Source organism: Tyto alba, unplaced genomic scaffold, assembly GCF_018691265.1.
Source record: "Tyto alba isolate M040663 unplaced genomic scaffold, T.alba_DEE_v4.0 Super-Scaffold_10, whole genome shotgun sequence".
NCBI classification, from domain to species: Eukaryota; Metazoa; Chordata; class Aves; order Strigiformes; family Tytonidae; genus Tyto; species Tyto alba.
The window spans coordinates 12818238-12840405 of NW_024881262.1; the positions used below are offsets into that span (position 1 = coordinate 12818238).

General features: G+C 47.3%; 1 protein-coding gene across 4 annotated transcripts in view; it reads left to right on the plus strand.

Annotated features, from left to right (window-relative positions):
- The window catches only part of LOC104364384 (LIM domain containing preferred translocation partner in lipoma), a 335033-nt gene that overhangs the window by 25280 nt on the left and 287585 nt on the right, over window positions 1-22168 (plus strand). Inside the window, exon 3 of one of the 4 annotated variants that reach the window (XM_042796896.1) lies at window positions 3393-3496. The exons of the other annotated variants lie outside the window; for them this stretch is intronic. The gene's annotated coding sequence lies outside the window, so the exon portion shown is untranslated. The remainder of the gene's footprint in view (window positions 1-3392; window positions 3497-22168) is intronic. 4 annotated transcript variants of the gene reach the window in all.

The window sequence follows — 22168 nt, forward strand, 5'->3', positions numbered from 1 at the left end:
ATGCATATGCATTCATGTTCTCCTTTTTTTTTCTTTTTCTGTCTCTTCTGTCTCTCTGTGGAGCTGTTGCAAAACTACCAGATTCAACCTCCTGGGGAGCCTTTCTGTCCAAGGTTTTACAAGCTAGCACCTGCTTTGCGTGCCCGACTTCTTTCTATATTTATTCCTCTGCACCCGGTTTTTGCCTTTGCCTGCAAAGTGGAACTGTCACAAACATTTGTGCTAACTTTTGGCTGCACAGGACTTCAGCTTGCAAGTCCTAAGTCTGCTTTTATGCTTGCTGGGGGAGGAGGCGTATGTGTGCGTAGTTGTGCATGTGTGCATTTGAGCATTCCTGGTCCTTGTTGTCTGTATTACGTGGTCTGTGTTCCTTTGATGTTGCAGCAATCCCTGTGTTGGGTGTGCCATGCAAGTTGTGCTCTCTGCCCCTTCAAGGCATTTTAATGAATGAAATATTCTCAGTTGTCCTGCTTATGTAATGTCATTTAAATGAAATTAGCCATGCCTAACCTGGTGGCCAATTGATAACAGCCTGAACTGCTGTGCAGGAGGCTTGAGTTGGATTTTATTCCCAGGCCCCCAAGGGCCTGGAATATCCAAGGTTAGGGCTGTGACAAGGATTGGGACTTGTGGTACCATGTAGCAGGGAGCTCCTGATTAGGCTGTGGTTGGACATGGATGTGTTTGTCTCTCTGGTTTCTCCGTGTCATTTGGAGTGGAAGGTGTCCTAAAGCAGAAGCACTGAACCCCAGCTCATGCTTAGATATCACTGTTTAAAGCGAGTACAGTAGCAAGAGAGAGAGGGTATAATGCCCTTTCAGCTGGCAAACCAAGGAGGGATCCTAATCCCTGGGAACATGAAGCTGGGAGAATAGCTGCATGGTGGGTCTCCCATCAGCAAATGCTGCTCAGGCGTGCACTCGCTCCCAGTCTGATGGGTACGAGTTGTGCTTATTGAAAAGCAGCGCTGGGCTGCCTGCCAGGAGCTGAGAACCAGCTTGTCCTCATGTGCTCAGGCCCCTGAGCTCCCAGCCCCTCTAACAGCTATATTCGTTTCTGGCACGAGAGTCCCTCTAAGGTCACGAAGCCATTAGTCCCAGGTTTCAACCCCAGGAGCCGTAAAACGTACCCTGCCTGACCCCCGTGCAGAGGCAGCGCTAGCAGCCCGCATTCCCCCTGGGTTTCGTTTCCCTGTCCCCGCCGCATGTGCCACTGCAGCCTGCATTCCTCTCCGGTTCGGTAAGCCCTTTGCCTCTTGAGCTGACACAGCTAGTATTTCCCCCGCTGGCAGGGCAGGCGAGGTAGTGGCATTTAACCGTTAAGGAGAACCTTGATCTTTTCGTGCTGCAGGAGCAGTGAGGGCTGGTGCACACCTGGAACGGGGTTTCTGCTCTCCCAGTGCTCCTCCACCATGCTTTTGTTCCCTTCCTTGACTTACCTTATTCTCTATTACATCATGATGCTTATCTTTGCAAAAGTCAGTACCTTGGGAATTGTTTTCTCCAAGGTGCTAGAAAATGGAGTCAGAGTTTGTCAAACCTGACCCGTCTTACCCCTGTTTTTGGAGCATCTTCTACCACTGTGCTCAGAACATCTCCGTTTCTGACCATGAAGAATGCTTCTGGTGGCCTGGATGCTGGCTGAGGCGCGTGGCTCTGGGAGAAGTTCTAGTGGGTTTTTAGAAATACAGTTGATCAGCTGCCCCTTGAGAGCTAGTCTCTGCCTGTGTCATGTTGGCATTGCCCTGGTGCATCACTTAGTGCCACTTGGACTGTTGTCTCTTTAAAGCTGCCTTTATAACCACCAGTGTAATGGACATGGGCTGGTGCTTCCTGGCAAGGTTTATTTTTTACAGTGGTAGTGATGTATCACTAAGTTAAATGTGCTTCTTATTCTAAAAGGTAGAAAGCTTTGTATTCCTCTGAGGAAAAGGTTTTCATGTTTTCTGTCACCTGTGGTACTGGGGACTAAACTTGCTGCCATGGACCCCTGACCTCTGCCTAGTTGCTGGAGGTAATTGTACAGCCCCTGTCAGTGCAGGATTTTGGCTCCTCCTGCGCTTCAGTACCAGTGAAACCCAGATGTACTATAACGTCGCTTTTTTACAGTTTGTTTTGGCCATACATGGGCAGAGTCAGCTCTGGAATTCCTTCCCTATAAATTCAATAGCATCTTGTGGGTGGTGCTGGGGAATCACTCTGGTCTGGTTGGATCGCCTCGGCAGCCTGTTCCCCTTGAAAGGGTCCTGATTTGCACATTCCTGAGAGGCTGCCGGCTGGGGAGCCGGGGGCTGCAGCCTGAGGCTGTCATCCCGTGCTGGCAGGTGTAGTCACCTCCCTGCTGCCCCCAGGTCGGCTGTTGCAGCTGAGGAGCGATGCCCATGGGAACAGTGGCATGGGTATATCGCTCCCGTGTGCAGGCAGGCTCTGCAGGGACAGTTGTGCCCTCGAAGTATAACTGTTCTGCCTCCTAAATTTGCTGTGTGGGTTTGAGTGTTGACCTGCAAGCCCCTCTCCCAGGAGTGGGGGGGGGGCTGGGTGCTCCCCTATTACCCCCCTGGCAGCAGGGACTGAGGGGTGCTGCCATCCTGGGGCTTCCTGTCCCTGCAGGGACATCTTGCCTTCTCCAAGCAATGTGTTCCTCTCTGCAGAGCTGTGGGTGTTTGTGTTTTGTTTTTATGTTTTGTTTTGGGTTTTTTTTTTTTTTTCCATAAAGCAAAATCAAATACATGCTTTTTGCAAAGCACTGGCTAGATGACCCAGGTCAGGGGAGATTTCTCTTCCCCAGGTGAGCAGTTGGTGTGGGACCCAGCAGTAGGACCTCCAGTGGGACTGATGGCTGATCCTTACTTTTCCTGGTGCCAAGCTGTTGTCGCTATAAACACAGCCTCAATTTGCCTATTCGTCTCCAAAGAACACTCCAAAAAAATGGTTCTAGGGGGTTTTCTGCTGATGAGTCAAGGGACGAGGAGGAGGTTTGTGGTAGGGGACGAGGAATGACGGCTTCTGGAGCTGCCCCTATTGCATCTCCCTGTGCATCCCTGGGAGGTGACAGAGATGCAGTGTCACCCGTTGAGCCAGGACCCTCCAAAGCGCAGGTCAAGATGGTGACGCCTGGCCCTGTGTCCAGGCTGTGTGTAGGTCAGTAACAGTGATGTGCTCAGCTCAGGCTCCAGAGGGGCAAGTCATCCCTGTGCCAAAGCCAGGGAGAGAAGGGTGATTTTTTTTTTGACATCCTTTGGAGTTTTGATCTCCATATTTGGAAATGTTTACCCATTGCTCTGATCTATTGCAAGGGAGGGGAGGTGACTCAGGGTCTGGTGGAAGCAGGATCTGAATTCCTGTAGTAAGGTTGTTTTTTTTTTTTTTTTCCCCCTTTTCTTGTTTTGGAAGCTTGTTGTGGTCAGTTTTCAGTTCTCTCTTGTTCCTGGACCTTGTTCCAAATTTGATCTGCTCGAGAGGGAAGCGTCTTAGTGAAGGAGCTTGCCTGGATGCTGGTAAGTGCATCATTGCTGCTTTAGCAAGCAACTTGGGATTTTTTTTGTTTTGGTTTTTTTTAGTTAGATGGATGGCATCAAAGTGTGTGCACTGATGGTGGAGGCAGGCATGTGGATCACCAGTCAACAGCAAGGGACCCAATGAAACCTTCTGTAGCAGGGAAAGTTGGCTTACAGGATTGGTCTCAAAGGCAAAATGTTTCTTCAGGCCTAGGTATAAAGATAATTTAAGCCAGCTCCCTTTCAGTCATGCTCTTCCTTTTAATTTCACTGGTTAATGCAGCAAGGCAGCAGGGCACTGTGGAGTTAAATGAGTATTATATGCATGTGGTCAGCAAATAAAATATAGCTTAAGTATGATTTCTGTCTCTTAAGCAAGAGTGTGTGTTTAAAAGGCTGTATAATGTATGGATATATTTCCCTCAAATGTTAATATTTAACTCTGTTTTGTTAGGGACCTGAAGAAGTTTAGCTGCTGTAACTGGATGAAGGTTCAGTGTCTGGTTTTTCCTGTTGTTCTTTATTTTTACTTACTGTGTAGTTTTTAATCTGACTGATATTGCAGCTGGCTGCTTCTCTTTTTTTTCTTTTTACCCCTCTTTCTCTTTCCTGAAAGGAAACTGCAGTTCAACCAGACAGTCAGGGGCGTGGGGGGAACCTGGAAGATGCTCTGATTCCTGTTTTATTCATGGCAGCTAAAACCATGCCAGGGAATCTGGGGTGGAGGTCCACTGTCCCACATTCCTCTTGTCATCTGGAGCATGCAACACATATAGAGAGCTTTTAACGCTGCTCCGGGGGTTGCGTAGCATCTGGTCCCGTGCCTCGGGCAGAAAGCACTGCAGTTTGTCCTTTTACTTGGGAAGGGGCGTTGGTGAAAAACCCTTTATAGTTCCTTCTGCTGGTTAGTGATGCTTGTATCTTCTTGGCTAACTGGCATTTCCAGGCTGATTCCAACCTGTTGTTACCATACTCTCACTGTTTTAAATTTAAGACCTTTGTTAGGAAGGTAAATCTCTTGTTGGTTTTCTTTTGCCCTTTTAAATAGGGATTAATACTCAGTGTGAGGTTTGGTTTCCCAGAGATGTGGATTGGCAGCTGGTCCTTGAGGTGCAAAACTGGCTTGATTGTTCCGGCCAGGGAAAGATAGTTTGCATGAGGATGGGCTGTGAGCTGGAAAGCACTCAGCTCCAAAAGGTGATGAAGGGACTGCTGGAGCCTATTCCTGCAGGTCAGACGTGTTGGGAGTTTATAGTCTTTAGCTGCATTTGAATCCTTGTTGTTTAAACAAGCTACTTGGATTACCACAGCTTTTGGTGTCAGGGCCCTGCTGGTCTGGGCTTGGTGCTGGTGCGAAGGAAAGAACTGCTGTCCTAAAGACTGTGCCGCCTGAACGGACGGTGTAGGTGATGGGTTGGAAAGCAGGGCGCTGGAGGCTGAAGCCTCAGCCCAGCGACTCGCCAAGGAGCCACCCGTGCTCGGTGGTGGTGCCGGGCTGTGGCGGGCAGCGAGCCGGCGGCCTGTGTGGCTCCTCGTGCGCTCTGCTTCGCCTTTGCCCGTGGCCCTGCACGACGGGCGATGCCTCCTCCCCACGCAGCGCTCCCCCTGCTCAGCCCTGCCCCGGGTCAGCCCCTGCTTCTGGTGGCGCTTGGATGTGGCACCTCCAGGCTTCGCCAGCTGCTTGTGGCCGAGCTTGGTGTTTCGGGGACAGCACGGCAGGACTGTAAATGATGATGTTCTGTTCCCCTCGCAGTTTCCCCCCTTTCCTGCTCTCCAGGCCAGGCTGCTTGTTGGAAGACAAGGATGATCAGTGCCTGGGTGCCATAATCCAGGACTCTGGGGATTATGGCACCCAGACCTATCCCCACACCTGGGGAAGCACGTTGGGGCTGTTTAATCTTCATGTGCTGATCCTTCTCTGTGCAACAACTTATCACCACAAGGACGTGACTTGAGAGCTGGATGGACTGTGAAGGATGAGCTCCCCACGTGCTGCCTGTGTCCCCCCAGATGGGTGCTGGGCAGGGCTGGAGGAGCTCTGGAGGATGGAGGATGCCCATGGCTGGGACCACAGGCTGCCAGGACTCTCCATCTGGCATTTTTCCAGGACCTGGGCAGCTCCAGTGATCACTGATGCTAACCAGGATCCACAGTGGATTTTCTTCTGCTCCAGGAGAACGGCCATTAAGGGTCTGACCTGTAAATTAATACAGCTGTCTAAAGGTTTTTGCTCCTGCAGCCTGGCACCCAGTAAACACTCAAGGCTGAGAAGCTTTCCATGGCTCTGGACCTCGAGTGTGCTCAGAGAGCTCCATGCCTGCCTTTCTTAAGCTTCCCTCAATCACTTCTAATGATGTATTAATTGCACAGGATTTTCTTTAGCTCCCGTGTAAGGAGGATTGGTTCACAGCCCATCCTTCATCCCAGCTGTTGCACCGATTGATCCAGGGCTGGCACCGCAGAGGACATGGTGAAGTGGTGACACCGTTGCTGTGTGATTCGGGTGCTGTGAGGGGATTTAGTGTGCACCAAGGGCTGGGTGCATGTGCCCCACAACAGGTAAGAGAAGCTGTGCCAGAGAGCGTAGGGCTACCACATGTGGGCGTGGAAGGGGCGAAGGCAAGACAAGGTTATCATCTGAGGTGGCTCTACACATCTGACTTAGCATTTCTGTAGCCAAACGTTTCAGAGTTCTTAAACACTAAATTGTGCCCACAGGCTGAGGAAATCTGTATTATCCTGGTGTGCAGGCGTAGAAACTGAGGCACCGTGTGGCAAACTTGGGAAAAGTGGAAATCTCTGGATTCTACATGATGGTTCATGCTCAGCTCCTGCAGACAGGCGAATGCTTCACAGCCTCATGCCAAGTGGTACTGTTAAACCCATTTCCCTTACTCTAATAAAGTCATACCTTTCTGAGCACGAAATATCTCTGTAATTGTTACTTAAATGTGTAAACCAAGTCATGCTGGGTATTTCATAAAGTTGATATATGTTGCTAGTGTGTGACATCCCAACAAATATTGTTACTTCAGGAATTTCCAGATGACACCTTACCTAATTGTACTGCTACTCCTTCCTAGGATTGAAGCAGAGTGCAGGCTTTTAAGAAGTGCCTGTTGTTATTAGCTTTATAATACACATTCCTGTGTAACAGCTGTTGCAAGCAGCAGGAGGTCTCACTCACAGCCTAATTCTTCAGTCAACTTTGAGGGGGGGGCATTTGCTCCTGTGAACTAGGTATTTGCATTTGGGATGAGATCTCCCAAATGAGAAACGTTTGCTTGCCTCCAGTGAGTGTGTTGGTTCAAGGACTAGTGTGCCTGGGAGGAGGAAACAAGTTGCTCTTGTTGCTTTACCACCATCTTCTAATATTTAACTGTGCGTAAGGCTCCCCAGTTGCTTATTGCTTGACACGGGGGGTTGACTATATTTTAAAGAAACATCAGGTTTCAAAAGCCTGGCTGCCTGTGGTGAGGAGGAAAGGAGTCCTTGTGCTGTGCTGTCTCACACCCCTACTGCAAAAATATCACAGGGATGAGTTCCAGTGAAGCTGCCCATTTTTGGCAGCCAATTCCCTCCTACATCCTTGTTCTTCAGGTAAATCCCTCTTCAACTCTGTTAGCCATTCCCCCTTCCTCCCTGAAAAGTCATTATCATCCCTTGAAATTAAGGAAAAGACAGGAGGAGGGAATAAACAGATGTTAAGAAATAGAAAACAATCAATTAAATAGTACATAGCATGTAATTTTCCTTGGAAACTTACCATGAAATTGAAGAGCACTTTAACAACTAGTAATTTAAATTGCATTTGAACACTGCTAATGGGTTGTTTGCATGGGATTTTCGGTCATTTCACAGCAGGTCGTTGTCTTTAGTACCCCTTCATTCAGTTTTTAAAAAAAAATAAATTAAAAAAATTCTCATAATGAGGAAGATGCTGTAGACAACTGGTCCAACTGTTGCTAGTAAAAAGTGGTACTGTGAAAGTTTTGCAAGGCCCTGTTAGATTCAGAGCCATTTACGTCCTTAACATCGGCTCTTCCAGTGTTAAATTCATAGGAATTTGCTGCTTCATATCTAAAAAAGCTTGTTATTGCTAAAAGGTAGGAAAACAATGTTATCCCTGTTGCACTCACAACCGTGATTGAGGTGGGGTGGCTGAAGAGGCTCCTCCAGGCTGATGGTGTTGGGGTTTGCAGCCGTGGAACCCACCGGGGAATGCAGCCCATGGCTCTGTCTTTATTGCCTCGAATGAATCATAACAATGCTTTGGGATCTGATCCTGGCTTGCTCCTGCGGAAGAGGAACAACAGAGAGGTGCTGATCAGCTGTAGCTGCCGGGTATTTTTACTTAACTTATTTGTCTTGTTTTTCTAGTGTTTAACGCTCTTCACCACCACTGTTTTACTTACAAAATGCCAACTATTTTCAGCAAAAGGCAATATCAACCTAATTGTGTGCTATTTTGCTGCTGATTGTGCTGGGAACAGACTCTATAGGAAGGCAAACGCAAGTTACTTGTCGCCTGTTGCTGAATGAACATCCCATTTTCAGAGCAGGGTTTTTGCAAATCCGTGGGCATGGTTAGCATATGGAAGGGGGTTCCAGTATCAAAACAAATCTGGCCTCGTGTTTCTGGATGTGTAGGTTGTTTCTTAGAAGATGGAACCTTTAAAATCTGTCCCTGCAAATATGGCTCTTAAATCTTGCTATTTCTAGAGACGAGAGGCAGCTGTCTGCAATGAGATAAGCTATAAAAAGACAATATTTTCCAAAAATGGCTTTTTTAGCTATACCTGCCAGACAGCTTGGCCAGCGGGAGTTCACCAGGAGAGTTGCCACTGCTGCCCTTTTATGCACAGGGTGCTGAGCAGTGTAAAAACTTCTGGGCAAGTCTCCAAGGGCAGCGTTAAGCACCAGCTCTTCAATCTCTATCTCGTGAAATACTGCTACACAGAAAAGTACGTTCAGCCTGAAGGAAGGGGTGCTTGTCTTACCCAATCTCCTGCTGTTTTCTAGGTGATTGCTTTGTCCTCGATTTTTATTCTTAATTTCCATTTGTGTCTGTCTTGTTGCTGACTCAGTGACCATTTCTGATCACAGCATGGTTTGAATGTCCCCCCAATTATTTACTTGAAAGTATTCCCATTTGCTGCATAGTTTGAGGATAGCTGGTGAGTTCAGATGAAACGAATAACAAAAATTGTAATTTTTCCTAAGGGTCTGGATGAGGTTTCTCATAGTATAACAGTGGTATTGCTTATCTTTCCTGATGCACGCACTACCCGCAGTGTTTTGTTAGTTATCAACTAATTCTCCACTGAGTATAAGAAAGCTATATCAGATGATCTTGAAGAGGCTGTTAAGACTGTAGGGACAGAGAAGGACGTGACTTTTGAGCATGCTCCCGGTGAAGAATTTCTGAAAGCTGGGAGGACACTGGAGATGGGTGTTTCAAAGTGACAGAGGCGATGTCCTCATGTAGGCAAGGGGCTGGTGTGTAGTGGGAGGCAGGGAGTGAAGTCCATGTGGTGGAGGAATGCTGGGGCCAGAGAGCAGCAACTTGGGGCACTGGGAAATCCCAGACAACTCAGGTTCTCATGAGATAGGGAACCAGTTGATGGTGTCAACTCTGTGAACTGTCTAGCAAGTACTCTTGCCCTCTTCTTTTCGAATTTTTTTTTTTGTTTGAATGAGCATTTTATCACATTGATTCCTGAGAAGTGCTACTCCTGCTATGCAAATCCCCCATCACGCATGGGTGTTGTTGCCAGACAGTCACCCGGTTGGATGCATTGGCTCAGCCCTGACGTGGCGGGGGGCGGGTTGCCATTGCTGGTTTTGTTCATTGGAATGTGGACTGCCTCTTAGTCACCTCTGCCCTACGTGTTGTGGGTAATCTTTTCTTCATAACTTTTTCTTACCATACCCCACGTTTTCATTGCAACAGTCCACTTGCCTTTTTTCCAACCTCCTTCCAAAGGCAGACACACACTCAGCTGGTGGTAGTCAATGCAGATTTGATAGATGCTCCCCCAGCACACAGTTGTGTGTGTCTGCTCATCCCGAAACCCACTGAAAACCGAATAGAAATGGGGCATGTGGGGTTTGAAATAATTCCAGTGAGTTATTTCTGGCTGTGTTGTCCCCTCGCGGTGCTCCCACAAGCTCATCTACATCTCGGGGTTTGAGTTTACGGGTGCGCAGGACTGGTAAAGGCCTTTTGTTTCCCCACCTCCTTTTCTTAACTATTTTTTGAAGAATGCTGATAAATTTACGTGATAACCTTGTAACTGAGAGATAAGGAAGAAAAAGTCTTACGGGCAGACTAGTTCGCAGCGAAAGGAAGGCAAACACCAAGGGACCTCGGTGAAGGGAGTCCACGCTGAGCTACCCTGAAATGCTGAGACTTCTTATTTATCATTTACCCACTCTGTAAATGTATACTGTGCTTTACAAGTGGAGAATAAGACAATCCTTGTCCTAAAGAGTCTGTGATCCAGGGCAGACAAATATGCACTTGAACGCTGGGGAAGGGATGGCATGGGTGATTGCTGGAGATCGAAATCCAGATTAAGCACATTCCTAGAAGAAAAAGACTTCTGAGATGGGAGTTTCGGGTGATGAGAAGGGGTGTTTAAAGTGCCAGAGGAGTGAATAGACAGGAAGGTAAATGGGTATGGAAGGAGGTGAGAAGACATGAAAGGAAAGAAGATTGAAGGGGAGGGTAGAAAGTGAGAAAAGAAGTAGGAAGAAAAAGAGCAGCGAGTAAGCTGTGGGAGGGGATACTGTGGGATGCTGTAGATGAGAGTTGAGATGACCTTAACGTCTCTTCGTCATGTGTTAAAAGCTATGCTGTAACTCAGCTACTGCGATTAGTCATCTCCCAGTGTATGAAGTACCAGTTTCTTCTCTGAATGGAGAGTACTGGTCCTGGCTGAATTCCAGTGCTGAAAGAGCTCTTGGCCAGGCTCACATGCCCCCTGTGTCTGGTGGGGTGCTGGGTGGTTACACGCCACGTGATCCTGTGTGTGCACCATTACCAAACCTTAACAGGCAAGTGCATAAGCAACTTGTCACCTTGTGCTTAATGCCATCAGAGTTAGTCCTCTAGAAACTTAGACAGTAAATCAGAGATTTGTGTGTGTATATATCTACATTTATAATATTGATGTATATGGTATGGGTAGGTTTTGAAGTGCAGCAGTCTACACTTCAGTGACATCTGATAGGATAGGGGTGGGATCAGTGGTTTATGTTGTGCCATACCCACACCCCAGTAAAAGAGCAATAATCTTTGTGCAGAGGTCCCTGTGCACTAACTTCCATGGAACTGAGCTGGGAAAACTCACTGGTCATCTGGTTCCTGCGTGTGCTGCTTTCAGTTCTCTATAAATACCTTGGGACTTCCACAGCTTCCTTAGGGGTTTTGTTTCATCCTCAAAGACTGAGGGAGTTGAGGAAGAATTCAGTGTCACCAGCTTTATTTCCCTTTCTCTGATTTCTTCTCTTTTTTTGGAAATGGCTATCCTTGATGTTTGGCATTTATACCCTGACAAGTGCCTGTAAACTGCAAAGTCCACAGAGTTCTCCTGGAGCAGCAGTAGTAGCTTTACCCAAATGCTTTTTGTCCGCAGTTTGATCCCCTTCCAGCTTGCTTATCTTTTTGGGGGATTGTGTCTGATCCTCCCCTGTTTTCTGGTTCTCATTTCACTGCTGATGCTTTCCAGATCTTTCTGGTTCCTCATTTCCTCTCCAAAGTAGTCTCCTATCCCTCTGGTCCTTTCCTAGTTACCCATTAGTTAGACACAACTTCTTTGTTGCCAGTAACAGGTGTGGGAACATGAAGGACATCTCCTCTGGAGCTCAGTCCATCTACTGTCATGGCACACTGTTCCAGCAGGAGAAAAACTAGAGTTTAGAACATCTGAAATTGCCCATTATCTCAGTTCATTTCTTGCAGTCCATAATTTGGGGGTGGGGAAGCGAGGGGAAGAGGAGGCGAGTCACTCTAAAAATGACTCATTCCACAATAGATCGATACAAAATGTTCCATTACATTTTCATTGCCAAACATGACTCCCCTCTCCCACCTCCCCTTCTGTGAGATGCTGTAGAGGCTGCTTTTCTAGACCTAGTGGTGGTGTCTCTTGGTGCGTGTAAGTTGGTGGCATGGCCAGCCCAGCAAAAGAGGGTCTGAATTTTAGTTCAGACCTTACTTTCTGGGTGGCCTGAGGTTGATCATGGTGGAGATGACCTGCTTTCAGAGAAGAAAGAGATTCCTGGCTGCTTTTAGGGGATTTCACATTGCTCGAGGCATGGAGCAGACCTGTTTGACAAGAGGAGTCACTCCCAGCCTTCCTCTTTGGAAGGGAGGCCGATGGATGTGCAAGGCATAAGACAATATAAAGGGTCATAATCGAAGGTATCATGGGATATCTGCCAGCAGCCCCTTCGGGCTGGTGTCACTGATCACTCCCTTGGGCTGAGATGTTTCAGTGGTGCATCCTTGCCGAGGTTTCTTGCTCTTCGCAGTGATGTGGTAGAGATGGAGATGCTGGGCTTTCTCTTGACTGCAGGTGTTTATACAGTCCTTGGGTTTTAAAGTGTGTTCACGGAAGTGATACTACCCTTCATTTACTGACCAGTAAGGGAGGGAGGCTAAGGGACTTGCCCAAAGCTCACAGATGTGCACAGGTGTATATGAACATTTGTATGTATATATGTGTATGTACATACGTGGCAAGGCCAAGCCCTGATCCAAGTTTCCGACTCCCTTTGTCCTGTCCTCCTTCCTGAGATCTTCAGGGGCACCTTTTTTGGACAGCCCTACTGCAGCAGCTACCTGTAATTGTATCAGTGCACAGGAGGGTTCTCTCCTCTGGGGCTCTTTCCATCAGGTGGTACCCATCTGCTGCTCTTGCTTGGCATAGCAAGTGCCATGTGCCTGCAAATGGGATGGGAAATATCACTGGGCTGACCACAACGGCCTCTTCAAAAAGGCTGCAGAGTATTTGCAGTTATAGCATATCTTCCACCTGCTGCAACTGAGGACTTGATCTGATGGTAAACTTGCAATATTTCTTTAATAAAAAACCTCACGGCTAACAGGTAGGGTGTTGCTGGGAGAAATTCAGCCTGCGAGGGAGGTGGGTGAGTTCATGAATGTGTGCTCCTGTTAATGTTACCTGTTAGTACAAATGACACCAACATCTTCTGCTTCATCCTGCACTGGGAGAGGGTCTTGTGAGGAGTGGGGTGATGCAGAGTTCTGCATTGTGGTGTGCCGTGATGGCAGGGGCAGGATCCAGGATGCTTGGCAGTCTCTGGTGAGCTGGCTAGGTAGCTGCTGCTCTCCTTTGAAGCTGCTGTCGCAGAAACTGAACGTTATGTGATCTAGGGCACACACAAATGTGTTTACAGAGCAAATAAAGGTGGGGGAGAAAAAAGGAAAAGACTCAAAGTGGCTTTGGGTGTTTTTTAAGCGGTAAAACTGAGAAATTCCTGAGTGTATGCAATTAATGTATGTTTAAACAGAAACTTCTTTAATAGCTGAAATACCAGCTCCTACGGAAGAGCTTTCCCAATGGGCCTTTTTCATCTCTAACCGCCTGTCCCACCAGGGTGTGCAAGGGGGATGTGTCCGAATGTGCTGGGCTTGGCATTTTCTGTTAGGCTTGATAGGTGTTTGCAAAGGGCGATGCCTGCCTTGGTTTTCGGTTTGCTTCCACCTCCCTGTTTGTGTAGGGGCAGAGTGGTAAATTCATATGAAAACTCACCAGTTTGGGTCATGAGGGTCAGATGCCTGACACTGATTGTTTTGGTGGAGTGTAATTTGGCATCATTGTGGGTGTATATGGGTATATACCTTTAAGTATATACAGTAGTTGAGAGGGGCAGGTATAGCACATTGTTATTTCTCAGGGCTTTGGACAAGATATCAAGATGTTATTATTTACTCTAATCCCAGGGGAATAAGGTGCAGAATGGGCTAAAGGGCTTTTCTTCCATTTGACCTATACACGCTGTGTCTGCGAGCAGGCTGCTGTCTCTGAGCACTTATTCTGGTGAAAGCCCATGAAGTTGTCAGAGTAAAACCACTGGGGAATGTGGTACATGGTGGAGGCAGAACAAGTGGTGACAAAATCCTTGTGGGCATGACCATTGTAACTTCAGAGTCTTGCTGGTGGTGTGGATGTCATACTAGTAGCCTGCTGTGGACATGGTGCTGTTTGTGTATAGTTAATCTCATTTAAAAAAAACGACCAACCAACAACAAAAAAAAAAATCAAAAACCAACCCAAAAAACCATGAGGATATTTTGGGACACTGTGCTGAGTAGTGACAGTGAGGCACCTGCCCAGAACATTCTTGCTGAGCTTATAAGAGTGCAGTGAGCACCACCATCACCCTCCTGGTTAGCTACAGCAGCGACCTGGGGCTTTCTGCTTATGCTGGGACATGCAAAAGTACGCTTCTCCCCTTTTTCCTTTTGTCTTCTCCTTTTAAAAACACCATTTAAGTGCCTCTGTGGTGCTTTGGCAGCAGTTGCTTCACCCTGTACTGCTCATTAGAGGCTCATTTGTTATTTTGATAACACTTTCCCAAGTGGACTAGCTGTAAGGAATTGTCTGCAGGATGCGTTTCAGTGAGGCTACACCATACCTGAGCTGGGTAACGCACGGGGCCGGATCAGTAGCCGGTGTGAATGGCAAAACGTGGTACCTCACAGCCTGCTCTGTCAAGGCTGTTCTTCTCTGAATATAAAGGAACCATGTTGAACTCCTTGCAGTTTATAAGGCTTTGAAGGCTTGACATGGACACAGTGTTCCTCCCTAAGCTGTAGCTGCTGGATCTCTCGGTGCAGTTCTTTTGTTGCTTCTGAATGCTGGAATTAATGTGAAGCAAACTTTGAAATGTTTGAATAAGCAGCACTCCTTGTAATATCTCTTTTTCCCCTGACAAACAGGAAGAGATATTCAGCTCTCCCTCCCTGCTTTCCTTCCTCCCCCCAACCCTGAGACTGTCCAGCTATTGTGGATTGCTTGTGTCATGCACAAGTGTGTTGCATTTGTCCCTTGAGAACACACCAGTCGCAGCTGATTTGTCTCCAAATCATTGTCCTTGCAGTTATGAATAATACCCACATTAAGCAGGTGGAGCTGATACAATCACTTCCAACACAGCTGATGGCAACTGGGTCAGATCCTTTCTCACCGTTTCCTGCCAGAGGAGAAAAATAAAGCACATGTGAAGGTGATATACATGAGTTTTTCCCTTGTCTCCCCTTCCTGGCCCCCAAATCATGGTTTCCTCAATAACAAAAAAGAAGTCTCAGCCAATCATTTCATGGAAGAAGCTGAATTTCTGAGTCAACATTTCCATGTCTGACAAAGTTTAAAAAAGTATTAAAAAAAAAAACAAAACAAAACAAATAAACAAACAAAACAAAAAAAAACAAAAAACAAAACAAAAAAAACAACCAACCAAAAAAAAATGGGGAAAAAAAGGGGAGAAAGGCTGCATGTGGTCTGGCAGGATGCCAGGCAAGGAGTGCTCTTTGGGGTTATTATTAGTCAGATAACTGTATCAAGAGCTTAAACATCAACCTGGTTCTGAAGGGTGCGGCACTCTGAAACACTGATGCATGTTTGATGCTCATGAGAAAATGTATTGCGCTATCTGACGCCACATTCAGTCTATTTTTTTTTTCTTTTTTCCCCTGCAGTAACTTGGGTGCCAGCAGAGTTCTTGGGAAGTGATTACAGGTGCTTCATGGGGAGCTATTGCTAGTTTTGAGCTTGCAAATCCTTTTTTGTTCTCACGAGCAGCTCTTTGTTCCTGCCTCTAATAGGAACCATACCTGGAGTTCGCAAGTGTCAGATGGAGGTGCCCCTGAGTGAATTAGACTGCCTAACTCACCCCTTCTCAGGGCCTATCTCAGCAAGGAGGGAGGAAGTTTTGGGGCCCGTGCATTCTGGTTTGGGACGTGTGTACGGAGAGATGCTCAGGGGTGTAGGGAAACCCTGTCGCTGCAGTGCCCTGTAGCAGAGGGGACACATGGGGAGGTGGAGAGTCAGACTTCGGATGATCCCTGAGAATTGAGATGCAGCAATTAACACACTTGAGGAGCAGGAGCGGAGGGAAAGTTGCACGAGGCAGGGTGACACGGGCAGAGCTGCTGACTGGGAAGTTTCTTCTCAAGTGCTTTGGGACCAGCAGAAGAATGTCTGTTTGTAATGCTGCTAGATACCATGTATCTGTCTGTGTTCCCATCTATAGATGGTATGCGCAAGGCTATATATAAATGCTATGGTGGCTGGTATTTTGGCTGATGCGCTCACAGTTTTGTGCCACATTGAGAGATTTAAAAATATCTCCCTGTTCCAGGAACATCTATACCGTGGCAGATGTCATCCGGTGTGGGGAGTGGCTTCTGAAAAGGGAGCACAACGTTATTACTATGAGCCTTAGTAGTCTATTAGATTATTTATTGCTTCGCTGCCACCATAAGACATGTGAGGTGTGTTATTTCTGCCTGTCGGGAGTTTTTTCACACATGCAGGCAGGCAGCATCTGTCACTCCTCCTTGCGAGTCACTAGCTTTCATTCTCAATGAACTTTCTTTCCAGCTGAAAGGAAAGCAAAATAAAGGCTTCAGGACTATACTGAGCTGATGAGCAAGGAGTTCATTAATTATTTACCTTGGAGTTTTGCCTCTGAGGGCTGTCTTGAATTTGGGTCCTTCTTGGCCAAGATACAGTCACCTCATGCTTGCTGTTGTTTTATTTCAAGGCGAGTCCGTTGACCTGTTGTGTCAGGCCTTGTGGAAACCTGGTATGAGTCAGACCCGTCTCGGTTGCACGAGACAGAGTAGGATAGGAAACACATGAGAAATGTCTTGCTCAGGACTTTCTTTTGGAAGGAGTTCTCAGGTTCCCTGGGCCTCAGTTCATCGACCGAGGACTTGGCAGTGCTGTCTCATCCCCAGGATGTGTCAGAGTGTGGGCAAGTCCCACTTTTGTGTGTCCTTGCAGAGCTGTGGGGTTTTTGTGGTGGTTGTGAAGCATTTCTGTGCCAGCCGGGTTACGATGGAAGTGGTCAGAAGGGTGAATGCTAGCATTGTCAGCAAGCTCTGCTTGTACACGCAGGGGCAGATCTCCAGTTGCTCATGCTTTGGACTGGGTTTGGGTGGAGTTTTTCAGACTGAAAGGGCTGGAGAAAGTGTTCGAGCTTGTACCTTCATTGCAGAGAGTTCCTGGGACTGTAAGGGAAGTGAGGCAGTGAAAAATGAAAAGGCAAACAAGGTGTGAGAAGTCACACCTGAACCTTCACCTGGGTCTCTTCAAAGTATTGGTGCACTGTTCAGATTCTCCTCTGCATGCTGGTGTGGAATGTTTGTCCTGTAACTGAGAGCAGGGGAGCCAAAACTTTCCCTCTGTGTTGGTGGCTGAGGTTGAAGGCTTTGAATGCGTCTCTATTTCCCACATTCACTGGTGAGGGGAAAATATGATCAGTAGAGCAGCAAAGGTGTGGAAAGTGGGATTAGAAGCAGTCAACTCTTCTTATGAAGACTGACCAGATAGGAAGAGTCCCTGTGGGGCTTGTTACTTGTCTGAGCCTGGCAGATGTGCCGTGTTCCCTGCCCAGTTTGCCCATGGTTTGGTAAGATGATGTTAACACTGGCCAGGCATCTTTATCTGCCAGCTCTTTGCAGAATTGTGGTGTTATTAGGGGAGGGTTTGCTGTAGAGGCTGGAGGTAGCCTGTAGCTCCATAGGACTGGCCTAGTGAGTTGCCATTGCCATGACATTAGTGCTTGTAGAGGTGTTGAAGGTCCAGAGGGTTTCTGCTTCTCATTCAAGGGCAGCCCGAGAGCAAAGAGTGTTGTAGCTTTATGTTCACTGGAGGCACCAGAGACTGTTGGGTCTGGACCAAGGTAGAACCTCAGCTGTTTCTATCACTTTGTTCAGTCCGTTATTAACATCAGAAGCAGAGGGATGTTTGTAGGGTTTTTCTGTAAAATCTGTTTCTTGCATCCATCCCACAATTCTGGCCTGGACCACTCTTGCTAGGCCAACGTATGCAAGTGATAATTCAAACAAGGTTAATCCTGGTACATCCCCTCTAACCTGGGGATGGACCTTCAGTGTTTTCCTGACAGGAATGGGAGGGACACAGCTTGGAGCTGTCTCCTCCTTGCTGTAGCTGGGGACTGGGCTTACAGCAGCGACACTGGGTCAGTTCAGACCCAGTCTGCCTAAGCCGGTGGGCAGCAGTGGATGTCGAGGGAAGGCTGCCAGCTTCCCCGCATCCCTGGGGCTGCGCTGTGAGTCCTGACCTTGCACGAACGCCCTTCCCGCTCTGACCTTGCAAAAACCCTGAGCATCCACGCTGCGGCCCTGCCGGTGGATGAAAACCAAAACACATCGAAAGCTTCAGCAGCGTGGGCATGCGTTGGGAGAACAGAGAGGAGGGGAGTGGAAAAATAGCTCCGGTGTCGCCTCACCGTGTGCCAGGAAGTGGCCCAGCATCGGGGTGAAAGACGAGCGGGGTCCGGCTGCGGCGGGGTCGGAGGGGCCGGCGGCCCCAGTGCGGCGGCACATTCTGTACATTCTGCAGCCCTGCAGCACGTGGGGCTGCCCGGCAGCCTTGGGTTGTGTTGCCAGGCATGCAGCTTAGCTGGTATTTCATTATCCTGATACTTGCTAAGTCTTTCTTTCTGCCTTTTTTTTTTTTTTTTTTTTTTCCCCTCCCCACTCTACTTTTAACTGAGGTGCACTTGTTTATCCATTGGGGCTCTACAGCCTATAAACAGGATGTCTCTCTGTTTCCTTTCAGCCCAGTAACACTAAACCACTTTCAAGTGCAGATAACACTTCAGTAACCCTCCTCCTGGCTGAATGAGCCCTGTGTCAGTCATAGCTAGCTCCAGATGAGACAGCATGCGCCTATATATATATATATACATGCATATTTATCTAATATATGGATGTGGTATGAGTTGGCCATGGTGAACAAGTTCAAATTGCTGTAAAGGAAGCAAGTACATGTTTTAGGCAGGGTGGCTGTAACAGGACACCGATTTAAACCGGATCCTGAATTCACATTTTGTAAAAACAAGCTATTGTATAAAGCCCTGAGCCTGTGAAACATTCTGGAGGAAAAAATTCTGCAATTTATTTTGTTTAAATGTTGCTTCCTAAAGATTTTTCCCACTGTGCTGGAAACATGGATACTGAGAGCTTGACAGTGAAACGGAGCATGCGGAAAGGGTTTGTATTAACTAGTGCTGTAATGCCAAGTGAAATTTTGAAGGGGGGAAAAAATAAGAAAATACTAACACTGTACTTCAGGAAATTGTTTCCCTTTGGAAAGGCAGTGCTCAGCCTGTGTGAAAGCAGCGAGGATAAAAGGTCATTCTTCTGAAGTACTTTTTGATCCGGGACCTTGCAATCACAAATAATAGCAACAAGCAAGCCGGAGTTTTAATTTGAGATGTTCAATGTCTTAGCTTTGATGTTCAAGGTGTTCAGTGATTTCTATTGATTGTGATCTTGTTGTAAGATCTGCCCTGTATCAAGTCTTTTATAGCCGCTGCTCCCTTAAATCTGTAATTTCCTTTAATAGCTAATCTTTCATTTAAAATAAACTTCAGGTTCTGAGCCTCCTGGTTGTATAGGAAGGCTTTGGGAAAATGGCTCTCTATACAGAGTGCCAGTAGGGGGAAAACTTAAATACACTAATTTTTATTCTGTTAGTTTTTAAGGCAGTCTTACAGACTTTGAGGCTGGACTGATGATTTTTGAACACTTGAGGTTGGAAAGCAGGTCTCTAGAAAAGAAGCGAATAATGTCAGATTTTTCTTGGGTTGGTGTGTCCTTAGTTCAAGGGAATTGTCAGCGAGAGCTCATGCTTTTGTAAAGGTTTTTAAGCTTCTACCCACCACTTCAACTGGGTTGTCAGATCAACACGACGTCTCGTTTACGGAGATGTACTCTGGATCTGTTACTGAGCCATGGTTCAGAATAGCTATTGAGGAACAAGTTGTTCTGCCACAGCTCTTCTGCGAGCACTTCATATGCATGCTGCTTCATTCCAAAATGAACATGCCTTTTTTGACTTAGTTCAGGCTATTTTGGAAGGTGGAGTAAGCTAAAACACGGAAGAAAAAAGCTCTGTTCTTCCCAAAATAAACTGATCTACATTGGGTATCTTTTCTGTGAGCTTTTTGTGTATCAAAGTCACTACCTACCTGGGTAGGCAGACCCCAAGCCATGCGGCTGGCCCTGAAATTTTTGCAGTTTGCTTTATGGTAACTGGAAGTCCTTAGGAGATCAGCTGTTTTCTATAAAAAGATGGATGATGCTGATTTTAATAGAGGGGTCAGTGTGCTTGCCTTCCATGCCCTGGCTTGGCACATTGTCCTTTTGTATGAGCAGGCTGGGTGAGTGACGGGGCATACTTGCACCTGGTTGCATAAGGGTTGCGTAAGGGCTTGACACAAATTAATTGGGTGATGAAGCTGATGTTCCACCTGCCATACAGATGCCATTTAAATAAAGATGTCCCCTTGATCCCAAAAGCATTTACCCATCACAAGGGTTGGCAGCGCTGGGCAGTATTTAAGCTGTTCCGCTTAGCTCATGGAAAACAGGAGTAGTGTTGCCTTTCTGGGTGGGCTGGGTGACATTGCGAGCGGTCATGGGCCTCTTGGCCGGTGAGAAACCCTCGTGGAGTTGGTGGCTCAGGGAGCCGGCGGTGCTGGAGGGGTGGTTGATTCTCTGCATCAGAGCCTGGGCTTGTGAAATGGCCCATCCCTGCAGACTGCCGGGGCAGCGGCGGGTGTTGAGATTGGGTTTTGCTTTCCCACGGTGCTGTGTGACCCCTCCTGCCTCCCATTTAGTGTGGTGTTACCCAACTTCTCTGGTAACTTGCTTTCATCCCCCCCTGACTCACATTTCCCAGGAGAAAGCGGACCTCAGTGGCGTGAGATCCGTAACTGGGCTGATTGCCCACTCACATGTTGGCATTGGGATCAGAGGAATTGGTTGGATCAGTGGCAAAGCTTCCTCTTCCCTCTGCTGCACTGCTGGGTGCTGTGGCAAGGTTTTGTGCTCGTCTTGCACTAATAGTGTGGCACCTCCAGTGTACTTTTATCTCCACACCCTTCCCTTTCCCCCCGCCCCTTTCTTTTTTTTTTTTTTAAGTTAATTTTTATTGTGGAAGAGGACAGAGCAGGACTGAAGGGGAAAGGTAAAGCTGAATTTCCATGGTGCCCAGTGTCAACTGCTTGTCCCCACCTCTTGTCCATACAAGCCCAGTGACCACGGTGGGGTGCACTGATAAAGAGCCAGTGGCTTTCCTTAGTAGTGACAGGGAATCCTCTCTTTCTTCTGCCTTTCCTTTATAGGAAAGCAGTTTGCTGGAATGGAAGTGATGGGAAATCCTTGCTTTTGGGTACCAGACCTTAGCCCAGAAGCCATGGTGATGGTTAAACAGTAACAGAAACTTGCAGGCTGGGTTTCTGCTCAGATGACCCTCAGGGATGGTGCCATGTTCTACACCTTCCCGCTTGAAGGGGGGGCACTGCTGAGGAGCTGGGATGCTCTTGGCAGGCTGATGGACACACCAGTGGGAGAGAGCAAATTACCACAAAGGTATATAAACAGACGAGGTTTTAATTCTCACCTCCAAGCTTGAGTCCTCTTTCTGTAATTGGTGACCACAAGTCAGTAGTTTGTAGACTTTGGATAGATCATATGGGGAGAACATCTAGGCTGGGTGCCAGCTCGGGTTTTTTTGGTGGGTGTTTTTTTGTTGTGTTTTTTTTTTTTTTTCTTTTTTTTTTTTTGGGGGGGGCGGGGAGGGGAGGGTGAAGGGAAAGTGTGTTGGAGAAGGATTTGGAGGAAAAGAAAGTTGCAGTGGAAATTGGTGAGGCTCTTGGAGTACACAGGTGACTGCTGTGGTCTAATCCTGCCATGTTCTTTTCATATTCTAAATAAATCTTACATTTTACAGACTCAAGCTAAATGTAATCACAAGGAACAGCTTTTAGGCTGGGGGTGTGGGAGGACCTACCTTTGTTTTTCTGAGGTTGCTCTGATAACCTCAGCTGCTTTAGGAGTGGTATATGGAGCACACTGGGGACTTGTAATCACAGAGAGGCTCACCATCCAGTTTATCAGGATCAGGAGGAGGCTAGACTCACTGGTGAGTGCTCAAAATATTGATGTATGGTATAGGAGAGAAAGCATTGTCTCTTTAGAAACTTCAGGGACTGGGAGGAGAGCGTCTGAAGAGGGAGGAAACAGAAAGTATTACATCCATGTGTAAGAGATGGATGTTAGAACCCCTTCACTTCTCCCTGCCAGAAGGCACTCTGGCTTTAAGGTGGTTCTCCTCCCTAATCTCCCTGTGTCCAAGCAGTTGCTTGCTGTCCTGGTCATCTCTTGAAGTGGTCTCCATGATTCAAGCTCCTCTGTGCTCCGTGCATCAAGGTCAAGAACTGTGCATTTCCCTGTCTTGTATCACGTAGAGAAGCTCTCCTTCTTCATTGCTCGCCTTGGCGAACACGGGGTGCTCTCATCTGACAGGACCAAGCGGTGTGTGGTTCCTGCTAAAGCAAGAAGGCAAACTGGGCTAAGAAGAATAAATATTGTCATTGGCA